The sequence below is a fragment of the Lepidochelys kempii genome, chromosome 5, assembly GCF_965140285.1.
Source record: "Lepidochelys kempii isolate rLepKem1 chromosome 5, rLepKem1.hap1, whole genome shotgun sequence".
In the NCBI taxonomy this organism is placed as follows: Eukaryota; Metazoa; Chordata; order Testudines; family Cheloniidae; genus Lepidochelys; species Lepidochelys kempii.
Window position 1 is genome coordinate 116,561,632 of NC_136384.1, and position 21,014 is coordinate 116,582,645.

A 21,014-nucleotide genomic window follows, 5' to 3' on the forward strand; every position below is an offset into this window, starting at 1 on the left:
TACGGGTTTTATATTGCAACCACTGGCCTTCATCTGAAAGGAAATGAAGAGAACTGCATTCAGTCTCCAACAATGTTACCACTTAACTAACCACAAGGGGTTCAACCTGTTGAATGGCTCAAGACATTCCAACAATCAGAAGCATTTCTTTTTTGATGAACAGTGTAGAACCAGGGCTTGATAAAGTTTATCAGTCCTGAAAGCATTTCAGTCAGACTGCAATATACAGAATCCTATTAGATCAAGACCTTCTGATTACTCATCTCAAGAAATATTCCAGTTCAGAAATGAATGCTTTGTACCACTTGAAAACTGGGATCGCAAGCTTTCAGAAAGTATAAAATCTCATTTTTAGCTCTAACAACTCTTGAGACAGTGGCTACTAAATTCATGTGATAAAGGAAACCGGGAAAAGAGTCAAAAATGAGAATGATGTGAATTTATGGGCCAGTGTCGAACTGTCTGCCAAGGCTACAAACAAATGTGAAAAAAACCACCACTCATCTATCAAAGATACAGTCTAAAGCATTTATTTGTAGTTCTGGTAATTCATAAAATATCAGATCTTAAAACCATCACTATGTCCTCAGACTAGTCATGATTTTTCAGCCACCAGTTCGGGAATTAATATAGCAAATTTCAGCCCTCTGACCAGGATAATTCTAATACACCACCTCCATCTAACAATATCAAAGTGAAACATCTATTGAGCTTCAGAACATCCTGACCACAGGAGATAGTAATGAAATTACTATTATGCCCATTTTAGAGAAGGGTGACTAAGACAGAGAGACATTAAATGGTGTGCCCTTAGTCAGCATCAAGACGTCGTCGGCTTTGGGCTTAGAACCCACATTTTGGGACACCTAGTCCCCAGGTCTAACCACAAGACACCTCTGTCTCCACAGTTTTCAAACCCTGTAGTTTGGTCTCCCACTAGTGAAGACTGAATTCTTGACTTATGCAACATTCCCACTCTCAGAGACCCTGGGAATAAAAGGGCTGGTCCAAGACCAATTCCTAGACATCCTACATGGAAGCACATACTGCTAGTCCATGGCAACAGCAGAAGGGGATTAGGTATTCCTCCTTCAGCGTGAAACCAGCATAATGAGGGGAATAGGCCCTTTTGTTCCTGTATTTGCTGTTTTTTAAAAAAAAAAGTGGTCTAAAATGTGAGTTCTCTCTCATTTTATGGCAAACAAGTCCTTTTATGGAACACAGGTCACTAGCCAAACTCCAGGGAGTTTTTTCAGAGGTGAAAAATTAATGTGGGACTTGTTTTATTATTATTTTTTAAAAGATCACAGAGAGTCGCAGTTTCTACTTAGATCAGTAGAGTCTGACACTACGCCCCATATTTTTCATAGAGATATTATGATATGATTATGACATAATTATGATGTACTTGTACTTTGTGCAAGATAAGTCATAGGAGATGTTATTGAAAAGGTTATAATGTATTGAATATGATTATCCTACTTGTATGCATGGGCCTGATTCTGTTCTCCAATTGGCATAAATAGCTGAGAGGAGAATCAGACCTCAGGGAGTTTTGTTTTTTAAAGGAGAAAGGAGAGCATTTGTTCCATAAGCATAATTGAGACACATTTTCCTCTGACACTTCTTTTACACATGTGAAATTAAACTGGAATCAGCTAATTATTTCCTCATTTACAGGCACGAGACAGCAAAATCAGTCTCAACTATCCCTAGCTATAAAGGCCCTGACTCCAGTTTTATGCCATTGTCACCGCACTGAAATCATTGGGGTTGTAGTGGGGAAGTAACAGCGCAGAACCAGGCCCAAGTTTACCATGGGATGGTTCCACTTTGTTTGTTTGTTTGTTTAAAGGTTAAGGAGCTGATCTTCATCTGTTATAAATTGACACAGCTACTCCACTAATTGCAATGGAGCTATGCAGATTTACACCAGATGAGAATCTAACCCTGAGAGTTCCATTACAGTTATTGAGCCAAATCCAAGTCCAGATATTAGCAGGCACTTATTCACTGGACAGCATTCTACCTGCTTATGCTAGGGCTGAATCTGGGCCACCTATATTGTGACTGAAACCTTACAATGAAGTCCTGTAACGTTTTCTGTTAAAACTCTTGCACTAGATTCTGATTTCTTTGCACTGGTGTGAAGTCTGCATACGTCCATGGAGTTACACTGCCTTTACACCAAGGTAACCAAGATCAGAATCTGACCTATTTTACTCACTTTAATACTCTGTACAGTTGATTCAGCCCAGCATACTTAGCTAATCTCTCTCACCATATGCTCCTAGCCATGTATTAAGATTTGAATCAGCTGGTTACTTCATCTGCCCTAGTTATAATCTTGTGTCAATGAGAGCCAGAGTTTTCTGTCACTATGCCCCCTCAAGTATACAAGGGGCATCATACCACCGTTCATACTGCTCCCTTTGTGTCGACATTTCAAATGAGAGTAAAGAAATGTATTGGCTGCTGCTTTGAACTGTGCTTAACTAATGACAAATGTGCAGTGTTTCATCAGACTGGGCCTAGGGACCCTTTTGGGAAGGATGCTATGTCAGTGAAATTTGTTGCTGTCCCTCTAAGATAAACTTCAGTTACTTTTTATTACTTAAAAGTTCAGACTGATATTCCCAACAGTTTAACACCGCATAGTCTCCATAGCAATAAGGCAGCTTCCTCACAGTTTGAAGAAAAATTGTAACAAGTCTTTCTAGCTCCAGAGCTGCAGAAGACAGCATGTTCGGCCAGTACCCCACTGTCTACTAAGCATCTTTGGAATAATGGTGACTATCTTTATATTCCCATTAGACCATAAAGCTGTCACCATCACCACCAAGGTACTATAGCTATCAATTGCCCCTGATTTATGGCTTAGGGTTAGTTGTTGTAATAGGCTGCAATTTGCCTTTGAGGAATTTTAATCTACTAGTGGAGAAAAACCCTAAATCTTTGTTCTCTTTAGTTTCACTGCGGCATTTTGATTATTTCAGCTTTAAAGGCCCTGCATATCTTAACAACAGGTGAGAAAAAGAGAGGGAATAAGGTAAACCAGTGTCCAAACCTCATCCTTCACCTGCAGGACACTAACAGTGCGCTGCATAATAAATAATAATGCTCAAAACCCAGCTCTTATGCTTTTCATCAGTGGATCTCAAAGCACTTTACAAAGGAGGTCGGTATCATTAGTGGAGAAACTGAGGCACAGAGATGTGAAGTGTCTTGTAAGCCTGGAGTAGAACCCAGTTCTCTTGAGCCCCAGTCCAATGTGCTGTACACTTTACCACATTGCCTCCATATGACCACCTCCTAATGGAGGAAAACTAGAATCATCATCAGCAATAACAGGTATACCAGACTGGCCATAGGAGCTTTAAGTACTGTAATCATCAGACCCCTGATATCTAGATGACTAAGCCAACCCATTACTACCTGAAGAACAGCCTATCTTCCCGTGTCTAAAACCTTTAGTAAGAACAAAAGGCCCACGCTGAAATTAAATCTACACTTGGTCACTTTTCATTTCCAAGTGTGTTAGTGATGGTTTTTTGCTACTTAATTCAAACAGTTCCTTACCCAAGGATTTTGTGATTACTTTTAAGGTACTACTGCTGTGAAAGCTGATTCCCCCACACTCCTGTAGCATTCTGTCCTCCAAACCATAATACACCTTATTCTCCAGTCCAGCAGCACGGCCAGTATAAAGAGTTTGGGAGCAAATGCCATTTCCAATCCCACGAGAGGGTTTTGTGTTTTGTGTCATGACTTAATGTACCACAGAACTTTACTGAGCTGCAAGAATGGACAGAATACTGCATTATGCTATATCTGAGTGACCTTTCAATGGCAGAGAGCTATTTCAGGACTTTACAATTCAGAGATTCCTGCAGAGGGTAATTGTCCGGGGAATAACCTGAAACAACTACTATAAAAGATGTATCTTTGCATGAATCTTTTCTGATTGTTATAAGAACACAAGCTATATTACATACAATATATATATATATTACTGGAGGAACTAGATGGGAAAGGGGAACTGATAATGGTCTACAGAGCCACGATTAAACCACAGAAAGAACGAGGAATACTTGTGGCACCTTTGAGACTAACAAATTTATTTGAGCATAAGCTTTCGTGGGCTAAAACCCACTTCATCGGATGCATGCAGTGGAAAATACAGTAGGAAGATATAGATATATATAGACATAGATATATACGTACATAGGAGAACATGAAAAAATGGGTGTTGCCATACCCACTATAACGAGAATGATCAGTTAAGGTGAGCTATTATCAGCACAAGGGAAAAAAAAAGAAAACCTTTTGTAGTGGAAATGGGCCATCCTGATTATCAACAGTTGACAAGAAGGTGTGAGTAACAGTAGGGGAAAAAATAAGCATGGGGAAATGAGAGCCAGGCCAGATCTTGGGAGACAGGCCAGTCCTCGCTTACAGACAGCCCCCCAGCCGAATACTCACCAGCAACCACACACAAAACACTGACCCAGGAACCTATCCTGGCAACGGGCTTTGTTGCCAACTCTGCCCACATATCTATTCAGGGGACACCATCATAGGGCCTAATCACATCAGCCACACTATCAGAGGCTCATCCACCGGCACATCTACCAATGTGATATATGCCATCATGTGCAAGCAATGCCCCTCTGCCATGTACATTAGCCACACCGGACAGTCTCTACGTAAAAAAGTAAATGGACACAAATCAGACATCAAGAATTATAACATTCAAAAACCAGTCGGAGAACACTTCAATCTCTCTGGTCACTCGATTACAGACCTAAAAGTTGCAATACTACAACAAAAAAAGCTTCAAAAACAGACTCGAACGAGAGACTGCTGAATTGGAATTAATTTGCAAACTGGACACCATTCAATTAGGCTTGAATAAAGACTGGGAGTGGATGGGTCATTACACAAAGTAAAACTATTTCCCCATACTTATTTTTCCCCTCCCGTTACTCACACCTTCTTGTCAACTGTTGGAAATGGCCTATCCTGATTATCACTACAAAAGCTTTTTTTTTCTCCTGCTGATAATAGCTCACCTTAACTGATCACTCTCATTACAGTGGGTATGGCAACACGCATTTTTTCATGTTCTGTGTGTGTGTGTGTGTGTATACATATCTTCCTACTGTATTTTCCACTGCATGCATCCGATGAAGTGGGTTTTAGCCCATGAAAGCTTATGGTCAAATAAATTTGTTAGTCTCTAAGGTGCCACAAGTACTCCTCGTTCTTGTTGCTGATACAGACTAACACAGCTACCACTCTGAAACCTATTAAACCACAGGTAACCTGTTCAAATTTGACCCAGGCCAGTAGTGGCTGAAAAAGTTATCATAGCATTTCCATGGCATCTTGCCAGGCTTCAGTGACCAACATGCAGCAAGTTGATGGTGATTTTGGTTTAGCTCCTAGCAGATGATCACTTGCACCAGCCACCTTTTACAGCAGTTTCCGGGGACATGCCAAACACTGGATGGTCTCAGAGTTAACTAGAACCTCTCCCCTTAGAGACACAGTGACAGCGTGAGAAAACTCACACCAACACTGCCCTGTGTTGAGGGTGGAGGATTTCCCCCATTCAAATGGGTCAATCCAGTCCCCTCAGGAGCACTACACTCACAAAAAAACCAAAACACAAACAAAAAAAGAGGAAGGCTGCCTATTATGAGTAACAAATGATAACTGTCTCACTCCTAATCCAGATCACAAAGCTGTCTTCCTTAAACCCTAATACTTTTTCCCCACAGTTGCCAGAGACCAGGTACTGTAATCAGCACTACACCTCTGAGTTGCAGTGTCTCGTCTGTATCTTCACAATCTCATAATGTCTTATTGTTAATCACCTGCCCCATATAAGTTTGCAAAGTGATGGGGTGGGGGTGGGAGGAGAAGAATATCAGTGATATAATTTATGGCTTGTGTCCAATCATAGTAAGTAGGGTTTATGTATAAACACAAAAAGATTTTCAAACCCAGGGAAGTAAAAATTTACGAAATGGAAAATATTAGTGGTTGTATTTTTATGCATAAATGTAAATAATAAACACTTTAAAGTATACAGTCATTTGCAATTAGCTCTTTAAGAAAGACAGACTATCTAACCGTTTCCTTGAGCCAATTCTGCAACATGAAGTCAAGTTTGGAGAAATCAGGCACAGCAGTCTTCGCCTCCATACAATTTCTGAAAAGACTTGCTTGGTACATGCACATATATGCATCAGATGCATATATGTCATGCATACCCCAAAATAAATGACACATACACACACACCCCTAAATACATGCATCCAACGTGAAACAAATGCAGACACAGGAAATGGTCATTGCATTTTGCCATGTTGCATTCTATTCTAAAATCTGCTCTCACGAGACACTGTCTACAGCTTTTCTTCGGCCTTTTTAAATAGTCCTGAAATTTTATATCTGAATATTTGTTACCTGACAACGTGCTAAGAGATATTCATACCTCTTTTGTACCATGTAGGTCAAGATGTATTTGTTCCTGCTAGTATTCTTGTTGTTTGTGTAAGCTCTGGCAATGTGCGCGGTGCTGTACAATACACTAAACAGAGACAGTTCCTGCCCCAAAGTGCATACAGCCAGCTAAAAGACAGCCACACAGAGAAAGAGAAGGTGTCCTGGGAAATACAGAAGTGAAGGAACCATCTCTTAAACAGTCCTGATCTTTGATGCACATATATCATGTTAATATTGATTTACAAAATGCAATAACTTAAGAACTGGTTCCAAGGACAAAATGCTTTGTAATCAATAGATCTGCAAATGTGTGTTAATCACTGAACAGTATGTTGACTGTGTTACTCTGAAAAGAGTATTTTAAGCAAATCAAACCACTCCATACTCACACAGAACTTCCATTGCGATCAATAGGAGTTTCACCAGAGTAACGAGCATCAGGTCACACGGGCAGAGGCAAGCCAAGATGATACCGTGCAGCAAGTTTTGCTCTACGGCCTTAGTGCCTGGTATTCAGCATCTCTCTTTGTAACAAAGATCCAAAAATTGCTTGAGAATATAGACAAGAAATTATTCCCCTTATCTTTCTCCTAGGTATCTAAGGGTTTAGAAAGTGTGGGAGCGTAAGAGAAGCTGCAAACCAGCTGCTGAAAACTCCCAGAGCTGGAGCCTTCAGAGAGAGACGTTCAAATACACACTGGGTTTGCTGGGAGGATAAAGGATGCCACAAGAATCTCCCGAAACTCACGATCATGTGCCATCCTATCAAGCAGCTCTGCTGTCACTGCTCATCTTTCCAATGGACTGGAATGAAAAGAGGGATAGTAACTCAAGCCATGTTACAAACCAAGCCCTACCTTTACATTCCATACAGGACCAAACTTGAGACACTGACCTGTCAAAACAAAGCTAGAGAAAGGCAGGTTCTCAGCTGGTGTGAACTGGTGGAACTACACAAATGTACATGAATTGAAAAATCTGGCCCAGAAGCTTACTTCCTGCTGTAGTTTTATTTTGTCCTTTTGCACAAACTCACTCTAATATCATGTACAATCGCAATAATCAGTGGTGCAGCTGGTCAGAATTTTTCCATTGAAACATTTTTTAAATTAAAATTCTTTAGAAAAAATCCTTTTTTTTAAAAAATTTTTGGTTTTCAGGCAACTACAACAAATATTTTAGTATCTATCACAAATTTTCATGGTAAAAAACCCCAACATATCCCAGTGAGCTCTCATAGGTGCCCAAATACAGAAGAATTGGGTAACTAACATGTAAAATATTTTTATTTACCTCTTCTCACTTTTTAGTGAACAAACACAACCCCTGGCTGAAATCTAGTTTTTCAAAAAGAAAAAAAAAAGGGGGGGGGGAACTGTTTGTGTCAAAGGGTTTAAAAACTTTTTTTTTTCAAAATTTTACAGTAATTTTTTTTACACTGAAAATGCTAACAAAATTATTATTGAAAGTTTATTTAAAACTTGATCTTCAGGTCAATGCTTAGGTAACACTTAAAAAAAAAATTCTATTTCACAAATTCCATCCCGAAAGGAAAACTGTTGCCAAATTTTCATGAATGATTTTGTTTTCAAAAATGGTCATTTTTCAATGAAAAATTTCATTTGAAAAATTTCAAACCCAGTGGATCCCAACTTGCATGCTAATGCTCATGTGTATTTCCAATTGAAATAAACAGGAGTGGCACATGCACATTTCTGGGCATGAACACACACAGTACATTTATTTGATTTGCACTAAATTGTTAACTACAGGGGAGCATTCAATTTTGGGATGAACTAGGCCCTAGGGAACGGACCTGACAGTCAATTAAATTTTCAATTCATTTTTCTCCTTGCCCTCCACCCAGTTTCAACAGCATTCAGTTAAATGAGCTCCCGGAATGCTCCCCTGTAGTTAACACCTACAAATTCCCATAGCTGGTAACCAAACTCCAAGGAGACGAAATCAATAAGATGCCTCATCCTGTTATCCATCTGTGCTTTACTAAAGTTTTGGTTAACTTCTGTCCAGTGATTTTTGGTACCAATAAACAGAGACCTGATCAAAAAGTTTTAATATGTTTAGTGTAAAAAACCAGACAAGTTTTTAAAAAGAACAGTTCAGTCCAAGAGCTATAAAAACCTGCTATGCTGTATTAGAAAGAGAAAACACTATCTTAACTCAGCCATGTGAATGGCTAAGTGTAAGAGTCTAATCCAGCCTTCCTTGCGCACCCAAAACAGTCATTGATTTCAATTCTAAGTAGTGCAGCATTACGCACTTGGTCCCCACATGAAGGGTAATTAAAGCCAGACTTTGTGACCCAAAGAAACTGGGGTAAGGGCTCTGAACTGCAGATTGAAGATTTCTCTCAGTTTCAGAATATCATGGCAGCCTGGAAATTTGTAGTAGGCTGATTCTGCCCCTGCTCAAGCCAATGGAGTTTCACCATTAACCTCTATAGATGAATGTGAGTGTGCAGCAGAGGGAAGAAAAACATTAGATTAATGCTTCAATTACCACTTGGAAGCAAGGTCAAAGGTGAGGGAGGGACAAAAACAAAAACACAACCACCACTCTGAGCAAGAAACCACTGAAGATCTGGGAGCAAACGGTATGGAAAAAGGCTTTACTCCAAGCATCCTAGGGAGAGGACGAGAGGATGGGACATGTTTGGGATCTGATTAATCTGTTATAGGATAATGTCTATTATCTGTCAACAGTATATTACTTAATATCATACTTTTTAAAGAGGGGTCAAAGGTGGTGGTAAAAATGCCAGACAATTAACTCATTAAACAGAAGCCTCAAAAGCATTAAAAAAATGAGAAAACCACCACAACTCCTCGAATACGATTAACACAACTGTCTCATGCAGAATAAATAAATTTAGAGTCATGGAAGAGCAACACTGGAGTCCACAAAAGACATTTAACAAACTCTATCCTGGCTTACAGTTCTGCAGAAAGACAAGGAGAGATGGACCGACAACTTCATCAGCATGATCACCTGGGCTCAAAGACATTTCTTGCAAATTTCTCTTGGGCTGGTGTTCTCTAACAAACTCTTATCCTCCACCAAAATCTTATCTCCATACTGGCACTTCCTACAAGCCAACATGAACCAGAGCAACTTATACCTCCTGTGCAGAATGGGTGGGCAATTTCCTGTGCAGTGTCTAAATGAAAGGACAGACTTCAGGTTCCCCATGGCCATTCTCAAACCTAGAGAGAAGGTGAATATCGTAGTGACAATCCATAAGATCTTGCATGAGACCTTCAATTTATTTAGCAAGAATCTTCACGCTGCCTGGAATACAACATGCATAGAGAAATTCCAAAATGGACTTCATTGACAAATCAAGCAGCTGGAGACATGTCTGGGTGCAGAGACGCAGAAGGCAATAGACAACTCAGGAAATGAGGTCCTACAGAGCACTCTGAATGTGAAGAAATACTTCCAAAGAATCAAAGATTTCCTAAAAGAGAAGCACTACAGCCACTGTTCCTGGGAACAGTATTTCTATTTATTGACCATCTCGTTTAAAAAAAAAAGTAGAAATTAAAGGTAATTTCCCCCCCCCCCCCTTGGACAGAAAGTAGCAATTTCCCACTTAAAAAAAAATGTAAAAGGTTTAGGGGCACAGTTTCAAAAATATCATGCCCCCATAATTGGGGCTAGCTTTCCAAGAGTTCAGCGCCCGTTTAGGCAGCTAAAATGAAATGGCCAGAATTTCAAAAGCACTCAGCATGCAGCAGTTCACACTGCTCTCAGTGGGAGCTGAGCTCTTTTGAAAATTTGGCCCGAACAAATTTATCCTAAATATAGGTGGAGAGTTTTTCAAGAGTGCTCCTGGATTCTCTCCCGGAGCTGGGAAAATGTTTTATGTGCATTTCACTGGGTGTATCAACTGTTTTATGGCTTTTAGCTATTGTTACCTTTTATCATTACACTGATTTTGTTCTTTTCAGAAATATAGGGATTTCTTCATTAATAAAAAAGAAGAAGTCTCAAGGGCACACATGTCTGAGTCGAGAGGACAACACACCTTCCTAAAGTTCTGGTATGGGTTACCGAGATCTTAGCTTTGTCACATAAGAAGATCTGACACTGTACCAGAATTTTCTCAAACTGATCGATTAGAATATTGGAAGGGCACAACATATACAAAATAAGAAAAGCTCAAGAGTATTAGCTGGCAGAGGTTCTGACCTAGAAGATTAGTTTGCAGCTATGATCATCTACTTTCAAATGCACCCGTCACTGTAATCTCTAGGGTTGTTTTCTCCCTATTTACTACAGCACATTCCAAAATTGGTACAGATTTTTGGATGCAATGGTTTACACCAATACAGAAGACTAACAAGGAAGTTTTTATTTATACTGTGTTCATTTATGTGGTCAAGTTTACAAATAAAGACAATGGCCGTTTTAAACAGTTCATACATTGGCACTAATGTAATCAAATCTCTCCCACCCGCCCCTTTTTTCTTACATAGATCAAACAAATAATTGTCTTCAAACATCAGTCAGATTATTCGCCATTCAAGAGACCTCAGGGCCCATACACAGTATTCAAGGAAGGACTACATGGCTTTTAGATCTGCTCAAGATTTTCCTCTCTGACTGTATAACAAAAGATCTCTAAATATGCACAGTTCTGAAAGAAAATTAAAATCAGGCCAGAGTTAAAAGTTTCCATGAATTTAAAGAATCTGGAGGGAAAAAAAAAATCTAATATCTTTTGCCAGTCAGGTTTAGAAGTGCCGTTATTATTTCACACCTGTGCAGAGCTGTGGAGATTTTTAGAGCAGTGCAGGAGGTTAGTCACTCATCTTCCCTTCACCTGAATGGAAAACATTCACTGCTTTGAAAAAAATTTCAATCTTTAATTCTGGACAGAGAATGCCTATTAAGATGGGTGTCGCTTCTGTGGGCAGGACTATGCCTGCCTAGGTGTGAGAGAATGGCAGTGAGGAACCACTTAAAAGCAGCAAGATCAAAGGAAAATTTAGTATTACATGCACTGCAGTTTAAAACCTTTCCAGATTAAAATGATTAATTAAAAAGAAAAAAAACAACACTTTGACTAGTGTTAAACAGCTCTATGGTGTTATATCATCAAACTTAAGTACATGAGCAATCCCATGAATGAGACTATTCATGTGCTTAAAATTAGGCATGCGCATAAGTACCTTACTGAACTGGAACCTATGTGCCTGAGGTTTCCTTGTGTATACTGTACCATACAAGATATATGCAGGTCAATCTATATATTTAGATATATGCTGGACATATCTAAACCTCTGTGCTTAGACTTTATGCTGGACATATATCTGTAGTTGGACTATGCAGGACATCTGTATTTTAGCCTAAGAAAAGCAGGCAACATGCAAAGCACTTTGTAGAAACTACAGGGTACAACCCTGCCAAATTTACTTAGGCAGAACGCTCACTGAAGCCAATGGGTACTTTGGCTGTGCATGGACTGCACCACTGGGACCACAGACTGTTATTAGAGACTGTTAGATTAGATTTACTGTTTTGGAGAAATACTTCTGTGAGATTTAAAGCAGCTCTCTGCCTGCTAGTCTGTTTTCTCTCCAAGTGTGACTTGTCTTTGTTGTGTCACTGTATACAAGATATAGCTCTCATTCTGGCAATGAGACTCAGAAGCTGATTTAGGTTTATATTGGCACAAGAACTAAGAATTTAGCTACACTCGAGGTTTTTCCTGTTGAGTTAATGGATTGTCAGGTGTCTTGAGGTAACTACAAGTTCATAAAGGCTGGCGTGTCCTGAACAAATGTTTGTGAAATGTCCACTTTGGCCTTTATAAACATGTTGGCTACCTTGAGTTATAAGGTAAAAAAAAATTTAAAAAATAGTGTAAACAAGACCCATGTTAAAGATCTCCTCTCTGGAAGTCCGAGTTCATCCACAATGGGGGCTTTACAGGCAGCTGTCCATTCCTATGGAGAGAGTTTAATTGCCTGAGATCCTGGAGCGTGTGTGGACTTCTCTTCTTTGAGGTTACATATTGTAACTCTTAAACGTTTATTTTTAAAGGAGCACTTTCAACTTAAATATCACATATACTAGTAAAAGTGTTTAACTCTTCTGTTAAAAACAACATCTAAAAATTACCATAATTGAAGAATCAGAGAAACAAAAATATTTCTCTGTTTATTCAGGGTGGGTTTTTTCCCTTTGTGTATTTGACAGCTGAGTGTTGACCACCTCATTGATTCCTCCATCAGTCATTTCCCCTTGTCGCTTGTGTGGCTTTTTCCATCCAGCAACATGGAAAGTAGGTCATTTATTTAAAAAAAAAAAAGGAAATTTTGAATGCAAAACCACAATTGGTCAGAGGAATCCAGCAGCTGAAACTTCTTTTAACAAGTGTTTTTTTCCAAAAACTGACCACATTTCCAGATGACAGTATCCCTTTAACTATGACATTGCCTGTGCATTTTGCTGGATTATTGGATCAGAAAGAAAGAATAAAACAAGGTATTTTTGTGAGAAAACGTTATACATCTGGATTATTCACTATTAACATTTAGACCATTCTGTATCAGGTCCATAATGACAAACATTAATTTAATTATTTTGTTATTTCAAAGTGATCCAGGTATTGCATGAGATGGAGCAGATGGACCGCAACTTTCTCAGTACTCAGCGTTTGCACGACCTTTATATCTGCTTATATTCATTCAGATATTTCACAGACTTCATTAGGACTTGGATACTGTCACTCGTTTGTGAACACAACAAAACAAGTTAATAAAAGGTTTCACTATTTTTTAAAAATCTACTACAGTAGAGAGTGACACATTTTAAGGCAAGAAGGGGCCCATGATGACGAGCTAGTCTAACCTCCTGCTTTAACCGGTCCACAGAATTTCACTCACTGATTCCGGCATTAAGACCGATAACTCGTGGCTGATCTAGAGCAAATCTTTTAGAAAGGCATCCAATCCTCATTTTAAAACTTTTAGGTGATGGAGAATTCACTACCTCTCCAAGTAAATTATTCCAATAGTTAATTGCCCTCCCTGTTAAAAAATGTGCACCTTATTTCTAGTGTGAATTTCAGTTTCTAGCCATTGGATCCTGTTTTTCCTTTGTCTGTTAGATTAAAGTCCTCTGCTACCAGGAGGACAAGTTCTACCCCGACCTATAATTATGCTGGTGATTTCTACAAAGGCTAGAGATGTATTTGAAACATTCTGTTTATTGCTACCCTGGGCCTGCGTTCATAATCCTGGGTGAAAATGACCCACGCTGTACACCCAGGTGTCAAGTACACTTCCCAACAGCAGCGGATTCTTTATGCCCCACTCAGAGGAAAGTCAGGTGGTCACCAGGGTTGGATAGCTGCGAACTGCAGTCAGGACTCCATAGGAACCATGCCAGCAGAGGCTGCTCCACGCATGGCAGCTGTCCTACCCTTCTCCCAACTAGCACTAGGCCACTTCTAGACTCTGTCGGCCCCTTGCACAGCACCTACCCCCAGCAGTCTCACTTCAGCAGCTCTGTGCCTGGAGCTCTTTTAATACTAATAAGAGCTACTATAGGTTTGGTGAGTAACCAGAGCAGCTAACAGGAACAGCAGCACCTTTGTTCAAGTGTCATTTAAGAGTCGGTAAAATTATCTTAAAATTCAAGAACCAACTTAAGAAGCATTTGTGAATTATGAAAAAAAATGAGAAATTGAAATGTTTGTACAGTGCTTTTCACAATGGAGCCCTGATCTTGGGTGCTACCCTCATACGAATAATCATTATCTGATTAGGAAAGTTTTCCCCACGTCAGGCCATCTACCGTTGGTTGGTTTATAACCAAAACTGATGATTGAACCTGTTCTCTGCATTGGGCCATAGAATTCAGGGTTAAACGCTGATTATTCATCTCTCAGCTACTGATCCAGGCTCCAAAAAGCCTGCAAATCTGGCCTGTCACACTAAGATTCATAAGGAAGATTTTAATCCCTTATTTCATCACTCAGTAAAAATCATTCTTCATGAGAGAGCGATCATTTAAAAACACCACTCGGAGAAGGAGTCTGTCTCCAAACGAGTAAGACTTGGCAGGTTGTCTGTACTACGCTGAAGCAGTAAAGGCAGCCCTGGTAGTAAGTATTGTGCAATTTCAAGTTGTAAGGGAGTTGTGCCTGAAAGCTGCCAAGGAGGGGTGACAAGTAGGTCACAAATCCCTGGGCTTGGGGGCTCCTTCCCCTTAGTCAGTGTTAGCACAAAAGCATGAGAGCAGCTATAATAGGAGTTCACTCATTTGAGACTCCCGCCTTGCAATTTCAGAGCAATCCACAGAGAGAGGGCTGGGAGAAAACCACCAACCAGTGTTAAGCACGGAGGGGAAAAAAAAAATCAGGATCGCTTTGCTAGCTATCCTCCTCCTGGTTCCCTTATTCCACTCTGCCTTCCTGTAAATCCTCCCCTGGAGTGGAACCAGACACTCCCCTTTGCACATGGCTGGAACAACAGGATCAGATGCACACACTTGTTGACCGCTTTTATTTTCATCTTCATTCGCTTTCAGAGGCATCGATCAAAACCACACGAGCCATGTCCCCAGTTGATTCCCCAATCCCCAAAAGGCAGTAAAGTGGCAGCCACTTCCCCTAAGGGAAGCCAAGCAAACTCCCACAGGCGCTGAAGGAAGGAGTCATGATCATCCACCAGCACAAAAGACCTGCCCTGCTGAGCAGCACAGCAAGAAAAACTCCCATGGCATCCAAGGAGCAGGAAAACACGCTTTGCCGCTGGCTTACCGCCCTCCGCATAATTTACTATTATACCTGCCTTGGGTTCCAATTATTTCCCTTTTGCTATTTCAACCTTTTGCTCTCAATCTCCATCGCAGCCTCCCAGCCTCTACAGTTGGATGCAAACAAAAGCCCAGGCATTGTTTTGTTCTGGTGGGTATCCCCCCCCCCCCCGCTCCCTTTTTACTACGAATGCCAGAGACTTTAAAGGACAGCCAAGACCCTGCTTGCCTGGATAGGGGTAAAGATTTGCCCTTTAATAGTTTCGTTAGCCTAGGCTGCTGGGGAGAAAGGGGAAAACATCAAAGCAAACGAGCAACGCGATTTTCTAAAAATTCTCTTTCGCTGCATTGAAGGGAGGGGCTGCGAATCCAGATGTTTGACAGCGGTTGCCCAGCGGCTGGAGCAGCCTTCCTAGTCCCCCACCCCAAGAGAAATCAGGATTTAGTTGGCATGCAGCTGTCGGGGGGTGGGGTGGGGTGGGGTGGGGGAGAAGGAGGTCTCTTTAAATGCAGGGTGGGGCTAAGGAAATCAAGCGAAATCTCCACGTTACTTTCCTCTTTTTACACACCAGAAACCCCCCCCCCCCCCATCCATCCATCCACACTATTGCCCCCGCCGCCGGCGGCGGGACCAGGAGCCAGTGGGTGACGGAACACACTTCAGCAGCCTGCGGCGTCCAGCGCCCACCCCATCAGGTCCGGCCCCGCGGGAAGAGCGGAGCAGCCGGGGGCAGCCCGCGCAGGGCGGCGCGGGTCCCGGCCCCCGCCGGAAAGCGCCTTTCGGCCCTCAGGCGGCAGGGCCGTCCCGGGAGGGAGGTGACCCGAGGAGAGGGAAGCGGCGCCACGCCAAGCTGCCCCCGGGACTGGAAACCCCACGGCACACTGCGGAGAACGAGCCTCCCCCGTCTTTTGTCAACTTCTGCCACATGGTTGCACAGCCATTCAAGGGGAGGGGAGGGGGGGTCCCGTCCGTCTTTTCTCCTCCCCTCCCTCCTTCCCCAGGCGTGGCCGAGCCCAGCTGGGGGCGCTCGGGTCCCGGGACCGGGGGGGGGGGGGGGACAAACCAGCGGGATGAGCGACCTCCGCGCGGGGTTTTTACCTTCAAGCCCTGAGCCCGGCTGGCTCCGCCCGCTGCCTCCCCTCTCGCTGGCTCCAAGGCGTCTGCCTCACGGGGCGCAGAGATCCCGCCCGCCCCGAGCCGGGCTCCCCCCCCCCCGCCCCACCTGCCCCGAGCCGCGAGACCAGCAACCGCCCGGGACCGGGGCGCCCGCCTGGCGCGGCGGAGCGTGGGGCGGGCAGACACGCCCCCTGGCGGTCCCCGCGCGGCGCTGCAGCCCCTGCCGAGCTGGCCGCGGCGCAGGGGACCGTCGCCAAAGTTTTCAGGCGGCGCGAAGAGGCGGCGGAGAAGCAGAGCCGGAGCTGCGCGGGGGGGGGGGGGGGGGCTCAGCGCTGAGCAGAGGTGCGGGAACACGCGTTATAAGGGGGCCGCTGAAAGCGGAAGCTCTGCACGGCCCGGGGGGGGAGGGCTGTTACTGCCGCTCGCCCTGGGGTGCTGCCGCCGCACCCCCAGTAGCACCCTTACCTCCAGCACCTACACCCCGAGGAACCTAGCCACCCTCCTGGCTCCGCCCAGCGGGCCAGCTAGGCCAGCGGCTTCAGGGCCAAAAGTCACCCCCGACGGCAGGTAGGGGAGCACCGGACTCCCTGGAGAAGCCGGCTTCGCAGAATGGGATCAGTGGAGAGCTCACGGACTCCTAGAACAGACCCAGACCGACGGACAGCGACTCCCTCCCGCTCACAGGCACCCCTCGTCCTCCGATTGCAGGAGACTCGCGCGGCCTGGGATTGATCCTCCTGGAGCAGGCTGAGACCCCAGTAATCTCCCATGCAAGGCTGGCTCTTTTGCGCACACAGCTCCCCCGTGCTTGCGCTCCTAACCGCGCCGGCATCTGCGATAATCCCAATCCCTGGTTGCTGACCAACAGAGTCTCTCTCCTTTCCACAATAATTTCAGCAGCCTAGAGTTACCGCCCACCACGTTTCTTTTACAACCTGTTTTGTTTTACTCCCCCTTCCCCCTAGCACAAAGAACAGCCCACACTGGGGCATGCAGGGAAGAATTTTTGACATGGAACAAAACATTTTCTCCTTGGTATCCGACTACCCAACTGCAAAACAAGCAAGGTCAGATTTATTTTTAAAAAAAAAAAAACTGTATAATCATTAACAAGGCTTACTAAGAAATTTATCTGCAGGGGGTGGCTTAGGCAGCAAACCCATGACTTCTTTGAAACTAAAAATGTAACAGGCAGCAGAAAACCTGTAACCATGAAAGTCTTTGACAGCAGCCCTTTACAGAGACCAAGCCTTGGGTTTACACACACACAAATTGTACTATTTTAACCATATTAGAACAACCTCCTCTAACATGGATGCTTTTATACCAGTATAAAAGTGCTTATTCCTATCAATCTTATTTCAGTTCTATTTGACTCAAATTAAAACAAGTGTTTCATTTCAAATCATTTTGTTGGAAACAAAAACCTGGAAAATTTCATACTATATAGAAAATGGCTTTCAAAAAGCCATTTTTTGTCACAAACACCCTCTTCAACCAGCTCTGACCTTACAGGATTGGGCCCTTAGCACTCATGGAAGGTGTTAGAGTGACTGCCATGGGAACTGAAATGCCTTATTTATCCACAGAACAGATACAGCATAGGCAGGAGCAGGCAAGCATCTCTAACTGTTCCTCTGAGGCACCTCATTTCCTCACGTGGGAGAAATCACTAGTAGGAGAGAAAAAGAGTGAGAAAGTCCAGTTGCTGATGCCATTCAATCCTTGGTTTCCCCGCTAAAGCAACCAGCAATAGAACTAATGCTTATTGTGATTTTAGTATTGGGACACTGGTCCATCAGAAACTGTGCTGAGGCCATTCATTGCTATCCTGTAGGTATCCAAACAGATGTTAGTGGGAAAAACTTCCAATCTCTACCAGCATTATCCTGGTTTAAACCACTAATTTAGGCACCTTTGAAAATTTTAGCCTCAGAGGCTGTGTAATCTAATCATCAATCTTTTGATTCAATCAGCACCTTTTTTTACTCTGGTTATTATATTCCCAGTCCATGCAGGGTCTCATCTCTTCACGTGCAAAACGGCCACTAAAACCAACAGGTATGCATGCAGCAAGTTTGCAGGATGAAGTTCATTGACCAGTAAAATAGAAATCGTGCATACACAAAAGTTACAAGCTAAGGGGTTACTAGAGTTGTTTTGTTTTTGAGAGAACAAGTTCCTCTGGTATTTGAAGACAAAGGTTTAAGGAATTATTGGGATACACCCATGCCAGAAGTCACCTGTATATTGGCTCACCCAAAATCAGATCCTAGAGTGGTTTTCAAAAATTATAAAAAAATTGAACCACCTACTCAGGCACTTGCACATTACCCATGTTATCCGAAGCCAGATCAAGAACCCTTGACACAAGTGATGAAGGATGATCTAAAAATGCATCAGGTTAGATTGATAGAAACAATCTTGAAAACCATGTTATGATCTGAAGATTTGCTAGGGCAGATGGGGCCTTTGAACACAAGATTGTCTGCTTTGTACTTCACAGACATTAAACTATATCAAGAAACTGATATCAAGAAGTTATTTTTGGTATCAAACTGGAGCCCACAGAACACAGACTGTAGACACAGTTCTTCTCTGCAACTTCAATCCATTCTTGTTCTTGTGGTAGTAATCACAAATAGCTGCTAGTGGTGAGCATCTATCTGTTCACTTCACACTCTTTCAAAGTGTCTTACAATACTTGAAGGAGATTTCACTTTCTGAGGTAGAAGGAGCATAGCTTTCTACTGACTGGAATAGGTGTGCAGATCTTACCTGCTCTGATTTAACAATGCCCTGGTCTGGCTGGGCTCATAGAGCTGTTCCTTTAGCTCATGCAAGAGAGGCCAGAGTCAAAAATCACAGCGTAAAGTTCATTTACTTCTGGGGAGTTACATCAGGGATTGCTGTATTATATTCCCTGTTCTGTATGTATGGGGTTAGCTGTGATATGTGTCTGTCATCCAAGGTATGGGTCTCTCTCTCTCGCTCTCCACCTTAAAATTGCATTTTAAAATACGGAGCTGAAATGATTGATTGTCATCTCATATTGGTGTTTTGTCAATAGTAGTTCATGGGGAAACGGAATGTCATTTACGGCAGCATTGAATTGATGGAGATTACTGTTCAGTTCCCAATGGGGATAAGTGCTGCAAATAATTCCTCCTTTGAGAACAAAATTCTGAGTTTGCTTTTTCTCCAGCTGTCTCCAGTAAATGTCACATCCTGATATTGGAAGGGACTGTGTTAAGTTTGCAGTGAAAGATAATTTTGCAAGATGTGCTAATGATATTTCCATTACATTAAAACCTAGAGACCTCCTCCCTTGTTCAGGCTGATAGTCTCGGTGCCATCGTCAACAAAGAGACATAGAACACTATCAACACCACAAGGATAGCCATTTTTTGTCATGCAATTCCTTACCCATCCCTTGAGGTGCCCAATTAGGAGTGCAAGTCTAGGCAAACACGATGTTCTTCCAGACTCCGCACTCTCCAGTCTGCCCAGACAGCAACACCACACCACAGAACCCTGGGAAACCAAACCTGCGAAGGGCTGTCCTGACACACAGCCATTTCCAGCAGGTCAGGTGACCCATTGTGGGCATGAACCAGAGCCTCCAGATGTCAGTGGAAAGACTCCCATTGATTTCAGTGGATTTGGGATCCAGGTCCAAGACTGGCTTCCTTTGATACTATACCCTGCAGTAAAGGACAGGGAAAGGGGTGTTTCTCGGGCTATATATCCGGAGAATGAAACCTACAACTGGGGAGCATAGGGCAAAGTCTAGTTACAGATAAGCAAAACTGAACGGAGCTTGTTTTAGCCTAGTGAGAGAACTTAGTGAGTTCAGCTCGCCTTGTGCTGGGTGAAAGGACATTTTCAGCTAGCTCTCTGAGCCATATTGTCAATTTCGTTTATCCTATCCCATTAATAGCTGTTGCGATAAACAACCACACACAGTCCTATATCCCAAGCACACCTATTGTACTAGGCAAGCTAAAAAAGTAATGTGCTTTTGGACTTGAGTTGGTGACAATATGGCAATCTAATCTAAGAAGCCTCAGAAACGATGGCTAAACTACAGAGTAGAAAAATCATGCTCATGCATCTTGTAACCTCTGCTGTAGCAAAATTGGGTTCTATTAGCCTTTGACCCACCACTGTGGACAGGGCCCAACGAATCTGTGAAACCTAGGTACAGGACGCGAGGGCATGGTTCTAATGCCCCATCTTGAAGCAAATCCATGCTTTAGCCATAACCAAGTTTTAAAAACACTTACCTAAGTTTTAAAGTCTTGACACTTGCTTATGTGCCTAAAATTACACATACTTGGATGGTCTTTTAAAAAAAAATGGATTTAGGCCCCGTTTACACAAAGTTGCACTGGTTTAACTAAAATCAGATTATAAATTGATTTAGTTCAATTGGGATAAACTGTGTGAACACACTCAATTCAACTTCAGCTTTACTTCAGTATTGATTTAGTATTATTTTAAATTAGCATGGAATCAGTTTAAGATGAGGCCTGTCTAAATCAACATAAACCAGGTTTAAATCAAATTGAGAGTATCCACACAGGAGTTTGCA

General features: G+C 42.6%; 1 protein-coding gene and 1 long non-coding RNA gene across 3 annotated transcripts in view; one reads left to right on the forward strand and one right to left on the reverse strand.

The window, feature by feature from the left end:
• Positions 1 to 17,332, reverse strand: part of MOB3B (MOB kinase activator 3B) — a 164,505-nt gene extending 147,173 nt beyond the window's left edge. Inside the window, exon 1 of one of the 2 annotated variants that reach the window (XM_073345567.2) lies at positions 16,886 to 17,332. The gene's annotated coding sequence lies outside the window, so the exon portion shown is untranslated. Of the gene's footprint in view, positions 1 to 16,402; positions 16,492 to 16,885 lie in introns of those variants that run through there. The other variant, XM_073345566.2, reaches the window with a different exon arrangement.
• Positions 17,333 to 17,403: 71 nt separating this feature from the next.
• Positions 17,404 to 21,014, forward strand: part of LOC140911779 (uncharacterized) — a 34,953-nt gene continuing 31,342 nt past the window's right edge. Inside the window, exon 1 of the long non-coding RNA XR_012159121.2 lies at positions 17,404 to 17,487. This is a non-coding gene — a long non-coding RNA (uncharacterized LOC140911779). The remainder of the gene's footprint in view (positions 17,488 to 21,014) is intronic.